The sequence below is a fragment of the Manis javanica genome, chromosome 1 (assembly GCF_040802235.1).
Source record: "Manis javanica isolate MJ-LG chromosome 1, MJ_LKY, whole genome shotgun sequence".
In the NCBI taxonomy this organism is placed as follows: Eukaryota; Metazoa; Chordata; class Mammalia; order Pholidota; family Manidae; genus Manis; species Manis javanica.
This window is the reverse complement of record NC_133156.1, coordinates 50,209,529-50,223,298: the sequence shown is the minus strand read 5'-3', so window position 1 is coordinate 50,223,298 and position 13,770 is coordinate 50,209,529. Positions and strand designations below refer to the sequence as shown.

Sequence of the window (13,770 nt, the reverse complement as noted above, 5' to 3'; positions counted from 1 at the left end):
AGATAAGGAAAGTGAGGCATAAAGAGGTCAACTAATTTGCCCCAAGGTTGTGCAGCTGGTAAGTGGTAGAGTTGGGGGTGACACCCAGGCAGTCTGGCTTGAGTTGTACTATTAACCCCTATGTATGGAATATAAAATAGCAGCTATACAGAAAATGGATAGGGATATATTCAGTTGAGGGAAATAGATTTCAGAAGAACCTGCCATATTTACAGAATGAATGGAGTAGAGGAAGGAAGAGTATATGTAGAATGCTTAGAAAAACATTTGAAGAGACATATACCAAATGTATTATATCAGGAGTTACTTTTAAATGATTTTCCCTTTCTTCTTTATAATTCCTTATGATCTAAATTCATGTTCAGTAAGCTCATATGTCTTTTATAATTAGAGGTTTTTTTATCAGACTTTTAGCCTTCATTTGTTTTGACAAATGTTTAAGCATTCCTGTTTGACCCAGTGGGTAGGTTTTCCCTACTAACATTTCCTACAAGCCAGTACCTTCCTAAATTTCAATCATTCAATAGTTTAATATTGGTTCCACATATGTGTTTTAGTGAAACCCTAAATATAACTATCCTGGGAGTCGTAATTAAGGAGATATGTAGGGATAAAGATATAATAATGAAATGATAGACGTGGTTACTTGGTTAACGCAAGAGCCATTCAATGGATTCTACTCAACAGGCTGGAGAAGCTGCATACTCATTTTGATAGCTACCGTTGGACCTATAGTTGGCCATGTGACCCAAGAGACTAAAGGGACTGACTGCTGCAGGAGCTTCTACAAAATACAATTTTTTTTGGTAGAAAGACCAAACCTGTCACTGCTCCCTGTCCCCTGAGCTAGTCAGCCAGTTGTGAGAGCATGATTTTTGTAGTTGCAGCAGCCATTTTGTGAATATGAGGCTACGAGTGAGGGCAGGACCAAGAAATCGATAGTCTGATACTGACTGTGTTGCTGATACTGTGGTGCTGCTGAACTTAAGTCAGCTGAAGCCTATCTCCAGACTTCTTGTTTATTGGATAAAGGGAACTGTATTTGTTTAAGACAATGTTAACTCTTATTAGTCACAGCCAAGCATATTCCCAATGGACACAGTGCTCAAAATGCTGAGACATTCTTCTTTCCCACATTAAAAAAAAATGTTTTCCATCTTACCTTGCAAAGAAGTACTGTTTGAATCATGTTCATGGAATCCTAGAAGACTAAAATTAGAACAAAAATTACAACCGTTAGATTAGAGTTCATCTGATTAAAGTCCTTCATTTTACATCATAAAAAAGTAGTATTTAGGGAGGAACAATTATTAGCCAAAGGTTATACTACTAGTGGTTATTTTCTATTATAAACATTTTTAGAAGTTTGTATGGTGATACCTTCAGGTGGCCATTTCTGTTGACTACAAGTCATAAGTCATAAAGTATATGAAGTACAAGATGATAGACTATGAACATCCTACAACTCCTCAATAGATAATCTGCTTGACAAGAAATATGTCTGTTCCTTACCCAGAGCGTGGGAACTGCTGGCTGATGAATTTGCAGAAGGTATGAATGGAAGAATATGTGCCTGGGTATGTTGGTAGCTGTTCATCATAAGCACTTAAAGAGTCATTTTGTTGAATGATTTTGGTCACTGATAGAGGCTGAGATGTGCAAGTCTGTGGCAGCCAGCACAGCAATGAACTCATTATTCTGTCTAAAGCCCAGCTCAGTATCTGCTGGAACATCTTTTTGGGATTTCTGTATCACTCACAACTAATTAGCCTGGGCTTGCCACTTATATTTCTAAAGTAGATTCCAGTGGTATAATATTATTTTAGAATGAAGCTTTAAAAGAAAGACAGTAGACACTGAGAGTATAATATAGAGCTCCATCCACAAGATGTCTATTCTAATAACTTCATTTGAATTTGTACCAAGGAGATCTTTTTCTCCTGACCAAGCCATGAAATAATCAGAAAAAATCAGAAGACAGCTATATCCTAAATACTTGTGCATCAGCTCTCAGCTCAAAAGTCGCCTCCAGTGGAATGTTTCCTGATCCTTCAATTTGAGGAAACCCTACATCTGCTCTAAGACACCACTCTATTTTGGTTTCTTCTAGATTCTTATTACCATCTGACCATTACTTCATTAATTGTGTTCCTTGTTCACTGTCTCTCCCCTTACTAGCATGTTAGATTAAGGGCAGTGGGACCCACTCCATAAGATGACAAGCTCCAGAGTAGGCATTCAATAATTTACTGTTGAATGAATAAAAGGATGACTGTGTTGCTCTCTCTAATTACTTTGGCTACTTAGTTAAGTTGATAAGTTGCCTTTTAAGTGTAAGATGGAAGATGTATTCTTTTTTCAGTTTTGGCGATGGTACTGATTTGTGCATTAAGCAAGCATTTGTGCACCTCAGTCAGAAGAGTTATAATAAGATATAATACGAATGTGTGAGAAAATATTGGAACAATTAGAACTAGCATGATAGTTATGATAAAATTCGTATTTGTGTGTGTGTGTGTATACACATGTTAGGTTTACATAACTTGCTTTAGCCTGAGAGGCCAATGGTCCAGGTTCCTGAGGAAAAGATGTAATTTTTAAAATAGTGTCAGAATTATACAGCTATTTTCATACTTCACTGCATAATATGTTAAATTAATGTTTTCACAACCTTCAACTGATCCAGTGCTCTATGCATGCATACATAATGGTCTGAGACCCTGATATAGAAAGCATTGAAACCAGGGCAGTGTTTGCCTTGCTTAGGAAACCTGCAGGGAGCTTGATTGAAGGGAAACCTAGCCATCTGCAAATGCCATATAATAAGAGCAAGATCTTGACACTGTGTCCAAGTGAGAAGAATCCATAGATAGCCCGAAGCTCCCACCCACTCTTTGGATGGAAAGTCATGTGGGATATGGTGTGGCAAGAGCATTATTCAGCTCCAGAGAGCATCTAAGCTGCCAGCAAAATGAATTTTCAGAGTAAGATAAAACATTAATTACAGATGTCAAGATTAGAGTTTGCTTTTTCTGCAAATTCCTTGAGGTCTCTAAGCAACTTGATCTTTGAATTCCCAAGATACTAAAAATCTACAGAGAAGAGATTGTTATCTTAATGTGGCAAGAATCTCCACCTTGAGTGCTGCTGTCAAGTAAAAACCTAGCTTAATGACACAGACTACAAGAAATATTTCTGAGCTTTTTTAAAGAGGACTGATATTTAAAACACAGTTTAGGCTGATAATTGTAGCTGTTAAATTCTTCCAGAATTTTATGAATACACAAGGTGCCTTGCCTGAGCTTAAAGAAGCAATGGTGTAATCACCAAAATTAGATTTTAATTTTAGAAAGTCTTTCCACACACTGCTTTTTGAAAGTATTTGTCACTTTAAAAGTGTTTGTCATTTTGATAGAGAAACACTCCCCAAATGAGGAATTTGGCTAATGAAAGGCAACAAGCTGAGTCTTCATATAGGTATTCATAAATGTGAAGTCTTCTTTCTTCTTTGCCCTGGTTTATTAATGCTAATCACAGAGAATCTTTAGGAACATAATACAGATTAAGTTACCAATGTCCAAAGTTTCGAATTAGATACCAATGTCAAAGCAAAAACCTAAACTTAATGATTTATGGGTAAACTCAGTATTTCCGGTTTTAAACTCAGTAAGTTGAGAGTTTCCTTTCTCCATACTTCCTGGATTGGCAGATAGCAACATGACATCAGGGAGATGAGCCCACTGCTGGCAATTTACAAAGGCCTCTGAAGTACTGGAAGCGATGCAAAGCTCAGCTGCTCTGCTCTGCTTTGGTGATATATATGCATGATTGTCTTAAGCCCTCTTGGCCCTCTACACTTCATGCAGCCCTCTTTACCTTATTGGTCCAGGCAAGGCCACTGCCCCCCAGGAATCCAGGTGGGAGGTAGGGTACAAGTGCCCTCTACTATCACATCTGACATTGCATCATTTTCCTTTTTGCAGCAAATGAAACCCTTTACTGAGAACCCCTAATCAACATTTCACTATTTTGCTGTCCTTTCTGATTCTGTCTCTTTTCTCCCGTCTTAGAAAGTATGTTCATTTTGGAAAACCCAACCTTCAGAAAAGTAAGACTAATGTAATGAACATCGTATACCTTTGTATCTAGATATACCCGTGTTAACTTTTTCTCTCATTTACTTTATCTGTCTTCTCTCTCTCTCTCTCACACACACACACACATAAACACACAAACACAGCACACATACTTCTCTTCTTGAATCAATGGAGAGTTAGTTGCCTTTATCATGCCATTTAACCCTGAAATATTTCAGCATGTATCTCCCCTCAACAAGGCATTCTTTTACCTTATCACATTTGGGGATTTAGTGTTGACACATTCTTTTACCAGTATTACTAATATACATCTATATTAAAAAATTTCTAGTCATCCTAGCAATGTCCTTTATAGGTTATTTTTTTCCTTCTAATCTAGAATATGATGCTGCATCACTAACTACCTTTAGTCATCATGGATCTTTATTTTAACTGAGAATACCAGCTCAGAGAATTGTTATCTTGTTAGAGTGCTTAAAGGGAAAGGATGTGGAAGTGGGAAGGGAAAAATTCCCTTTGTTATGTAGGCCTAGCTCCTCATCTTTAAAACTCAAAAGCCAAGAGATAAATTCTTTTGTCACTATTTGCATTTTAGCTCTTAGATGCCTATTCTGTGGGCAGTGAGTGCAGCAAAGGAAGTCTGGAGGGAGGAAAAACAATGCCAGTTAACATTGCATTACACTTCAAATTTTTATCAATGTTATTACAGAAAAATGGATTTGTGTCTTTCATTAAAGTGGAATTTTCTCCTTGGGGAGTTTCTGATAGTTCCCCCAGGGTCATCTTGTTCTGCCTTATAGAACTCAGTCTCTGGAGAATGATGTTCTCGCCCACCTTGCTTTTGCTCTTTTCTGATTCCCTTCCTACTGTTGTGTTGCAGTTGATGCCAGAGAGCAAATACTTTTAGTTGGCTCATTGGAGGGACATTTGGGACACTGACCAAATTTAGAAGGACAGTCATGTTGATCAGGCATGAAATCAGTGATGTTGCAGATGAAAATTTGCAGGACCCTGGTAACAAAGTGGACTGCTTTGACACAGGTCTCAGGCAGCTAAACGCATCAGTAGCAGCTTAAAGTGCAGCAAGTTAAGAGTGTCTTTGCTTTCTGATAGTCTCTGAAACTGCCTTTTGGAGGATGAGCTCAGTTTATTAATTAGGGCTAATAACTTGTGAGCTTTAAATCAGTTACAGATTTTCAGCATGATGACCTGGCTACTTTTGAGAGGCTTATATTATAAAGCAAACAACTTTATGACAGCGAACTAAGGGTCTTTTGTGCTGTTCTAGGCAGTATTTTATTTGACATCAGGGGGATGTTGCACAATTACTTCACTGATGGAAACAGAAGAGTAATTGTTCAAATAATAGCATAAACAATTGAGCTCAGATTCTGGGATTTACTTAACAAACCCTCCGAACATGGTTTGCTGCTACCAGAGTGTGCAGGGCAAAAATAAAACAAAACAAAACTTTTGTTTGAAAGACAAGTTAGATCTGGGGAAAAAAATATTCACTAGCACTTATATGTTGAAAGAGTTTGTATCAGAATATACAAAGAATTCTTACAGTTCAACAATAAGAAGGCAAACAACACAATTAAAAATGGGCAAAAGATACAAACAGATACTTTGGTTAATAAGCAAAAAAAAAGGTACTCAATAACATTAGTCATCAGGGAAATATAAACTACACCCACTAGAATGGGTAAAGTTAAAAAGACTGCTAAAAAGAAAACAAGTACCAAGTAGTAGCAATCCAAATGTCTACCAACCTGTGAAAACATTAGTATGTTCATACAATGGATACTACTCAGAAAAACAATAAAAAGGAATGAGGCAACAGGATGGCTAAATCTCAATTATACTGAGTAAAAAAAGCCAGGCAAAAAAGAGTACACATTGTATGATTCCTTTTATGTTAAATCCTAGAAAATACAAATAACCTATGGAGGCAAGAAACATGCCAGTGGGTTCCTGAAGAGGGGGGTAGAGTAGGGTATATGAAGGGGAATGGACAACACAGCAGTATGAAGGAACTTTGGGGGATGATGCATGTGTTCAGTATCTTGATTGTGTTGAAGGTTTCACAGGTGTATAGATATGTCAAAACTCATCAAATTGTACACATGAAATATATGTAGTTGATTATATGTTAATTATACCTCAATAAAGCTGTTTTATAAAAATGAGAGCATAGACTAAGAAAATATTTGCTGTGTAAAACTGAAAAAGGAATAACATCCAAAATATTAAAAATTAAAAAGTTTCCACAGATCAATAAGGAAAAAAGGTAACCCAATAACAAACTGGACAAATATATCTAATGGGATATATACCTGACCACAGCAGTACAGAAAAAAAGAAGGCAGGAGAGAGGTAAATGGAGTTAAGTGTTGAAACTTTCTTGGGAAATGGCAAAGTACCCATTATATTAGATTTAAATATGTTAAGAATGAATATTATAATTTCTGGGAAAACCACTATAGGGTAATGTAATAATATGTGAGTAACAGATATAAAGAAAGCAAATGTAATAGTAAGAATACTGTTTTTAATGCTCCCCATCCTAAGAGCTCTGAGTTTAAATCTTTTATAACCCTCTCTAACCCTGGTTCACTGTTCAAAAAAGGACAAATTTATGTATTGTTTAGGTTTTCTTACTTTTTGTTTTTTATTTTTTTCCTTGTTTGGGGTAGGAATTGTGTGTGTTTGTGAGTATGTAATTTTGGATTTGTTTCTTCACTGCTGTTGCTTATTACCATTGTTGTTATTATACCTATAATAATGTGCCCTGTGCTAGGGGGGGAAATTGTGAAAGAAAACTTAATCTACTACTTACCCAAAACCCAGATAGACTACTTAGCTGAGAAGGAGTTTGAAACTCATAGTTTAAATGCATGATGCATGTCTCCTGTCATTTGAAGTGCTCTGTCCTAGTGTCCTTTTCAAGCAGATAACTCGGAGTTGCCATATTTTGCTTTCAAATTTGCTATGGGGAAAAAGATAGAGTCCCATCACACTTTCATGTTTAGCCTGCCTAATGTAGGCTTCTGCCCATTAGTCCTACACACCATTAGTCTTTCTAGTCTCTTTCTTGCTCAGTCGTGGTTAGGAAATTGCCAAAGAGTCAGGTGAGAGATTTTAAGTTTCTACATTTTAATCCAAACTATCTCCCCAATAAATTATTATTGCTGTTTCATTAAGTTAATATCTATATATATTTATTCACATATTTACTGTTGTTCGTCACTTCTTCCTAGATCTCCATACTTCTATTTGGGATAATTTCCCTTCAACTTGAATAACTTACTATATTATTTCTTTTATGGTGAGTCTGCTGATGATAGATTCTTTTAATATTTGTATGGAAGTATTTATCTTCATTTTTAAAGAATATTTTTGTTTGGCATTGAATTATAGATTGATAGTTATTTTTTTAGTGTTCTCCAGGTACACTTCCATTGTTTTCTGACTTCCATTGTTAATTTTGAGAAGTCATTATCATATTTTGTCTCTTTGTTAGTAATGCATCTTCTCTTTGTCTACTTTTCTCCTTTTATTTTGAAAAAAATTCATAACTAGAAAATTTGAAAAAAGAATACAATGAAAACCTATATATACTTTACCAGTATAAACCAACTTCTAACATTTTTCCACATTTGTCTTCTTTCTGTCTCTGCCCCACATACATATGTACATATATATGTGTGTATATGCTAGACCTTTTGGACTATAGTGCAGGTGACTTCATTATTGAAGTTTGGGTTTGTAGATGGGGTTTCTTAGGAAACTGACTCTGAGGACTCTAAAACAGAGTTTGTTATGAAAGATGCTTATTAAAGAGTGCCTTTGGAATCAAGATCTGTGAAAGGGAAGGGAAAGGAGCAGGAACAGGAAAAAGGATGGTCTTAAACACCATTTTACTATTACTGTAATTGTATATCAAAAATTTTTGAGGCTAGGGATTCTATCTTAACTGTGGGGAAGGAATCCTTATTTTCCAAAGTGTCCCTTGTCTTACAGTTACAGGGTTGCTTGAAGAAGCAAAAATCATCATAGAATTTAAATACGCAATAAAATATTCACTAATGAGCTGACTATTTGTAGTCTTTATCCTCACTCAAAAATCCATTCCTCTTAATAGTAGAATCTGTCTTTCTGAATACTTTTTACCAACAACTCTATAAATTTTTTTTATTGAGTCTATAAGCATTTAGCCAAATAATATAAATATTTGAAGAATGCAACTCTATTAGTTTTCTCTTGCTACGTAAGAAATTGCCACAGACTTAGCAGCTTGAAACAATATTAATTTATTATCTCACAGTTTCTGTGGGGCAAGAGTCCTGGCATGGGCTAACTAGGTTCTCTGCTAAAAAATTACAGTATTGGTTAGGATTATGGTCTCATCTGAGGGTTGGGGTCTTCTTTCAAGTTCACTAGTGGTTGGAAGCATTCAGTTCCTGGTGATAATAGGACTAAAGTCATCATTTTCTTTCTTGCTGTCAGCAGGGACACCTCTTAGCTCCTAGAGGGTACCCTCAGGTCCGTGCCATATGTCCCTCCATAAGCAGTTCACACATGGCTATTTGCTTCTTCAAGACCAACTGGATAATCTGACTCGAATCTGCTATGACACAGACTCATATAATATAACGTGCTTACAAGAGTGACTACTGAATAATATTTACAGTCCCTATCCACACTCAGGAGGGAATTACACAGTTTGTACACACCAGCAGGTAGGAATCTTGGGGGCTATCTTAAAATTCTGTCTATTGCAGCAAGATACAATGATATTGATGAAAATGATATTTATAGAATTTGATTCCTACACAAATCATAGATTAATGAGTAGACCAGTTAACAAATGGAAACAAAACAGACAAAAATGCTAAAATTTCCAAAGGGAATGATTTGGCTTTCAAGGAACTAAGAGATATCCTTTTTAAAAAAAAGGGTTAAATACCCTAGACACTCATCCCCAAAATAGTGCTCACATTGTAAGTCTTGGAATAAAGGATATTGTGTTAGGTTCTCAAAATATTTCTAAAAGATACTTTATCTCTATAAGCACGATCAAAAGGTGATTCATTCTTTATCTTGATAATTGGGAGTTATGATTAGAACTTAAATTTTATAATTTGTCAATATAAAAATGGAAGTACTTTCATTAAAAAAAAATCATTTTGTAAGATAAATCCCTAATCACGTTTCTTCCCCCTATTTAATATGAAATTTTGGACCCCGTTTTTAGTTATCTACTTCATGTGGCCTTTATCTGGTGTCCTTTTCTCTTGATAATGAAGGCCTGACCTTGAAAAATGCAACATGTTTGGGGAGATACCAGCTTGGTGTATGACAATCAGGAACTATCGCCATCTAGTGGTATTGCCATGCAGTTGAGGACTAAACTATCATTTTTAGTATCTGTAGGTGTTAGCTCAACTGGTTAGACTATGCATGAAACTATCCATTGAGCCATAGTCTTAGTTTTTCCTAGAGATGATACTCAAAATTATTTATAGGCACTGACAAGTCAGAATGAATGTCTTCCATAAGTAACCGGTAGAGTCATTCTGGGGTATTTCAGGAAAATAGGCAAATACCACTCTGGGTTGGATGTTTCATTTCACTCTGGACCAATGTCATACTGCCTTCCGAAGCCAGTTAACTTCACAAATGATTATGTTGCTGTCACTGCAGCCAAAGAAAGAAGGTAAATTACCTGTGAAACCATGTGAGAGTCCAAAGCTTAATACTTCAGCATTTAAAGACTTATGAAAACTCTGTCTACTCCTCCTACACACCACACACTGACCCAGATAATCTCCTTTTTTTCAGGATGACATTCCAGAAGAGAAGAGTGAATAGCTAGGAAGAAGGTGAGACCTTTGCTCAGTCCACTTTCTGGGAAACTGTACCTGGGATACATTAAACTTACACTCAAGATGTCAAAAATCAACTAAGTTATTAATTTTTCTTTCAAATGTGAGTGGAGAGAAAAGGAAGTCCACATTTTTCAGGACATTTAATTTTTTACAATACTGGCTGCTTAAGAAGCAAACACTTTAACTTTGCGGATATTTTCAATGCAGTGTTAGATCAGGGCCAGGCCTAAGGATTGTGCAAGTCATGACCCTAAAAGTGACTGCCTTCTTCGTTTTTCATGCACTAGCCACCTTACTTGCCATATCTTAATCCTGTTCTTGTGTTAGATCTGTGACCATGGACTGAGAAGTCCTACTTACCTTTTCCTTGGAAACTCAGTTTGTTAAAACACTGCAGATATTCACTTGTTCATGATTGTTTTCACTGTACCTATTGCTCCTTTACTTGTCTACTTATTATATTTTTAAAAGTATTTATATAACACTAATCTATGCTTGTAAAACAACTCATCAAGTCCAGAATATGGAGAGGAAGAAAGTGAAGATCTTTCAGTTCTTTCTTCCATTCAATCCAATTCCTTCTCCAGAGATAATTGTTGCTGTCAGCAGGTCCTTGCACACTCTCTTCTATGCATTTATATAAATATAGGTGCATTTTCCTATATACACTTGAAATATTAATAGAATCATCCTTTACACATTGTTCTACAACCTTTTTTTTTTTTTTACCTATTAGTGTATTTTGCAGTTTTCTATGGCAGGATCTACAGATGGATCCTATTTTTTTTAAATGCTACACAATTGTGTGATAAAAATAAGAATCATGCCAACATATATTTAATTATATTTAATACATGCTATGGGTCTCTACAATGTTCTGGCTCTTTAGAGTAGTATCTCATTTAATTCCCACAATAGTCTTACGAACAAGGAAAATTGATGTTCTTTTTATGTTTGAGGAAACTGAGTCACAGACAAGTTCAGCCTTTTATCCAAGGTCACATAGCTGGTAAGCAGTAGAGCTGAGATATTAACCCAAGCACCCTGGGTCTGGAGACTTTGTTTCAACTACTACACTCTCGTGGTATAAACATATCATACTTTACTTAGAATTCACCTATTCCCAGACATTTACATGGCTCCAATTTTAGATTATTAAATGATATTATACTGAAAAGTCCCTGTTTATATGTCTTTGTGTGTATGTGAAATATTTCTGTGGGATAGAGCCTTAAAAATGTACTCTCTGGATCCACTCCAAAACTACTAGAACTAATATCTGAATTCAGTGAGGTTGAGGATAAAAAATTAATACACAGAAATCTGTTCCATACCTATGCACTAATGATGAACTAGCAGAAACAGAAATCAAGAGAACAATTCCATTCACAATTGCATTAAAAAGAATAAAATACCTAGGAATAAACCTAACCAAGGAAGTGAAAGACCTATACCCTGAAACTCTATACCCTGAAAACTCTAAGACACTCATAAGAGAAATTAAAGAGGACACTAATAAATGGAAATTCATCCCATGCTCTTGGGTAGGAAGAATTAATATTGTCAAAATGGCCATCCTTGTTGTTAACAACCATATGATCAATAAATATGAGATGCCCTCTCAAAAAAAAAAAATGGCCATCCTGCCTAAAGCAATCTACAGATGCAATGCAATCTCTATCAAAATACTGACAGCATTCTTCAATGAACAGAAACAAATAGTTCTAAAATTCATATGGAAGCACAAAAGACCCTGAAAAGCCAAAGCAATCCTGAGAGGGTAGAATAAAGCAGGGGGATCTTGCTTCCCAACTTCAAGCTCCACTACAAAGCCACAGTATTCAAGACAGTTTGGTACTGGCACAAGAAAAAATCCATAGACCAGTGGAACAGACTAGAGAGCCCAGGTATTAACCCAAGCATATATGGTCAATTAATATGCAATAAAGGAGCCATGGATATACAATGGGGAAATGACAGCCTCTTCAACAGATAATGTTGGCAAAACTGGACAGCTACATCTAAGAGAATGAAACTGGATTGCTGTCTAACTCCATACACAAAAGTAAACTTGAAATGGATCAAAGACCTGAATGTAAGTCATGAAACATAAAACTCTTAGAAGAAAACATAGGCAAAACTCTCTTGAATATAAACATGAGCAACTTTTTCATGAACGTATCTCCCCAGGTAGGGGAAACAAAAGCAAAAATGAACAAGTGGGGCTATATAAAAGTAAAAAGCTTCTCTACAGCAAAGAGCACCATCAGTAGAACAAAAAGGCATCCTACAGTATGGGAGAATATATTCATAAATGACATATCTGATAAGGGGTTGACATCCAAAATATATAAAGAGCTCATGTGCCTCAACAAACAAAAAGCAAATAATCCAATTAAAAAATGGGCACAGGACTTGAATAGACAGTTCTCCAAAGAAGAAATTCAGATGGCCAACAGGCACAAAGAAAGATGCTCCACATCACTAATCATCAGAGAAATGCAAATTTAAACCACAATGAGATATCACCTCACACCAGTTAGGATGGCCACCATCCAAAAGACAAACAACAGTGAATGTTGGCAAGGATGTGGAGAAAGGGGAACCCTCCTACACTGCTGGTGGGAATGTAAATTAGTTCAACCATTGTGGAAGGCAGTATGGAGGTTCCTCAAAAAAATAAAAATAGAAATACCATTTGACCCAGGAATTGCACTCCTAGGAATTTACCTTAAGAATGCAGGAGCCCAGTTTCAAAAAGACATATGCACTCCTATGTTTATTGCAGCACTATTTACAATAGCCAAGAAATGGAAGCAACCTAAGTGTCCATCAGTAGATGAATGGATAAAGAAGATGTGGTACATATACACAATGGAATATTATTCAGTCATAAGAAGAAAACAAATCCTACTATTTGCAATAACATGGATGGAGCTAGAGGGTATTATGCTCAGTGAAATAAGCCAGGCAGAGAAAGACAAGTACCAAATGATTTCAATCATATGTGAAATATAAGAACAAAGGAAAAACTGAAGGAACAAAACAGCAGCAGACTCACTGAACCCAAGAATGGACTAATAGTTACAGTTACCAAAGGGAAAGGGACTGGGGAGGTTGGGTGGGAAGGGAGGAATAAGGGGAATAAGGGGCATTATGATTAGCATAGATAACCTGGGGGGGGCACAGGGAAGGCAATATAGCACAGAGAAGACAAGTAGTGACTCTGTAGCATCTTACTATGCTGATGGGCAATGACTCTAATGAGGTATGTGGTGGGGACTTGATAATGGAGGGAATCTTGTAACCATAATGTTGCTCATGTGATTGTATATTAATGATTCCAAAAAAATGCGCTCTCTGGGTCAAAAGTCATGCACATTTTAAAGTGTGATAGTTCAGGTGAAAAGAAGCATGTTGCATTTGGTCATTATAGAACCTGATCATGACCAATTTCAGAGCAAGTCATGACTGGTTCATCCGCATGACTTGAGAAATATCTGAACTTTCAAGCCCAGTTGATCCTTTCATACTATGATCTCATCCTTCGCTTCTCAGGCCCTCCAAAACTCCTCCCTTGATCTGTCTCCAAGGAGAAGTTGCTTAGTCCATGTGTTGTTCTGTGCCAAATTACTGTTTATTTCATTTGCCTTTGATTTGTCTCCTAATGATGAAATTAACATGCAGAGAAGGTCCAGTTGCACAGGGGATTGCAAATTGGGACCTGAGTTCCATCAACTGGGACCTCCTCTGGTCTTCCTGGTTGGTTGGACTCTAAGAGT

General features: G+C 36.4%; 1 long non-coding RNA gene across 1 annotated transcript in view; it reads left to right on the top strand.

Annotated features, from left to right (window-relative positions):
• LOC118967808 (uncharacterized) overlaps positions 1-10,197 on the top strand; it is a 29,005-nt gene extending 18,808 nt beyond the window's left edge. The window contains exon 3 of the long non-coding RNA XR_005055039.2: positions 9,942-10,197. This is a non-coding gene — a long non-coding RNA (uncharacterized lncRNA). The remainder of the gene's footprint in view (positions 1-9,941) is intronic.
• Positions 10,198-13,770: the final 3,573 nt, after the last annotated feature.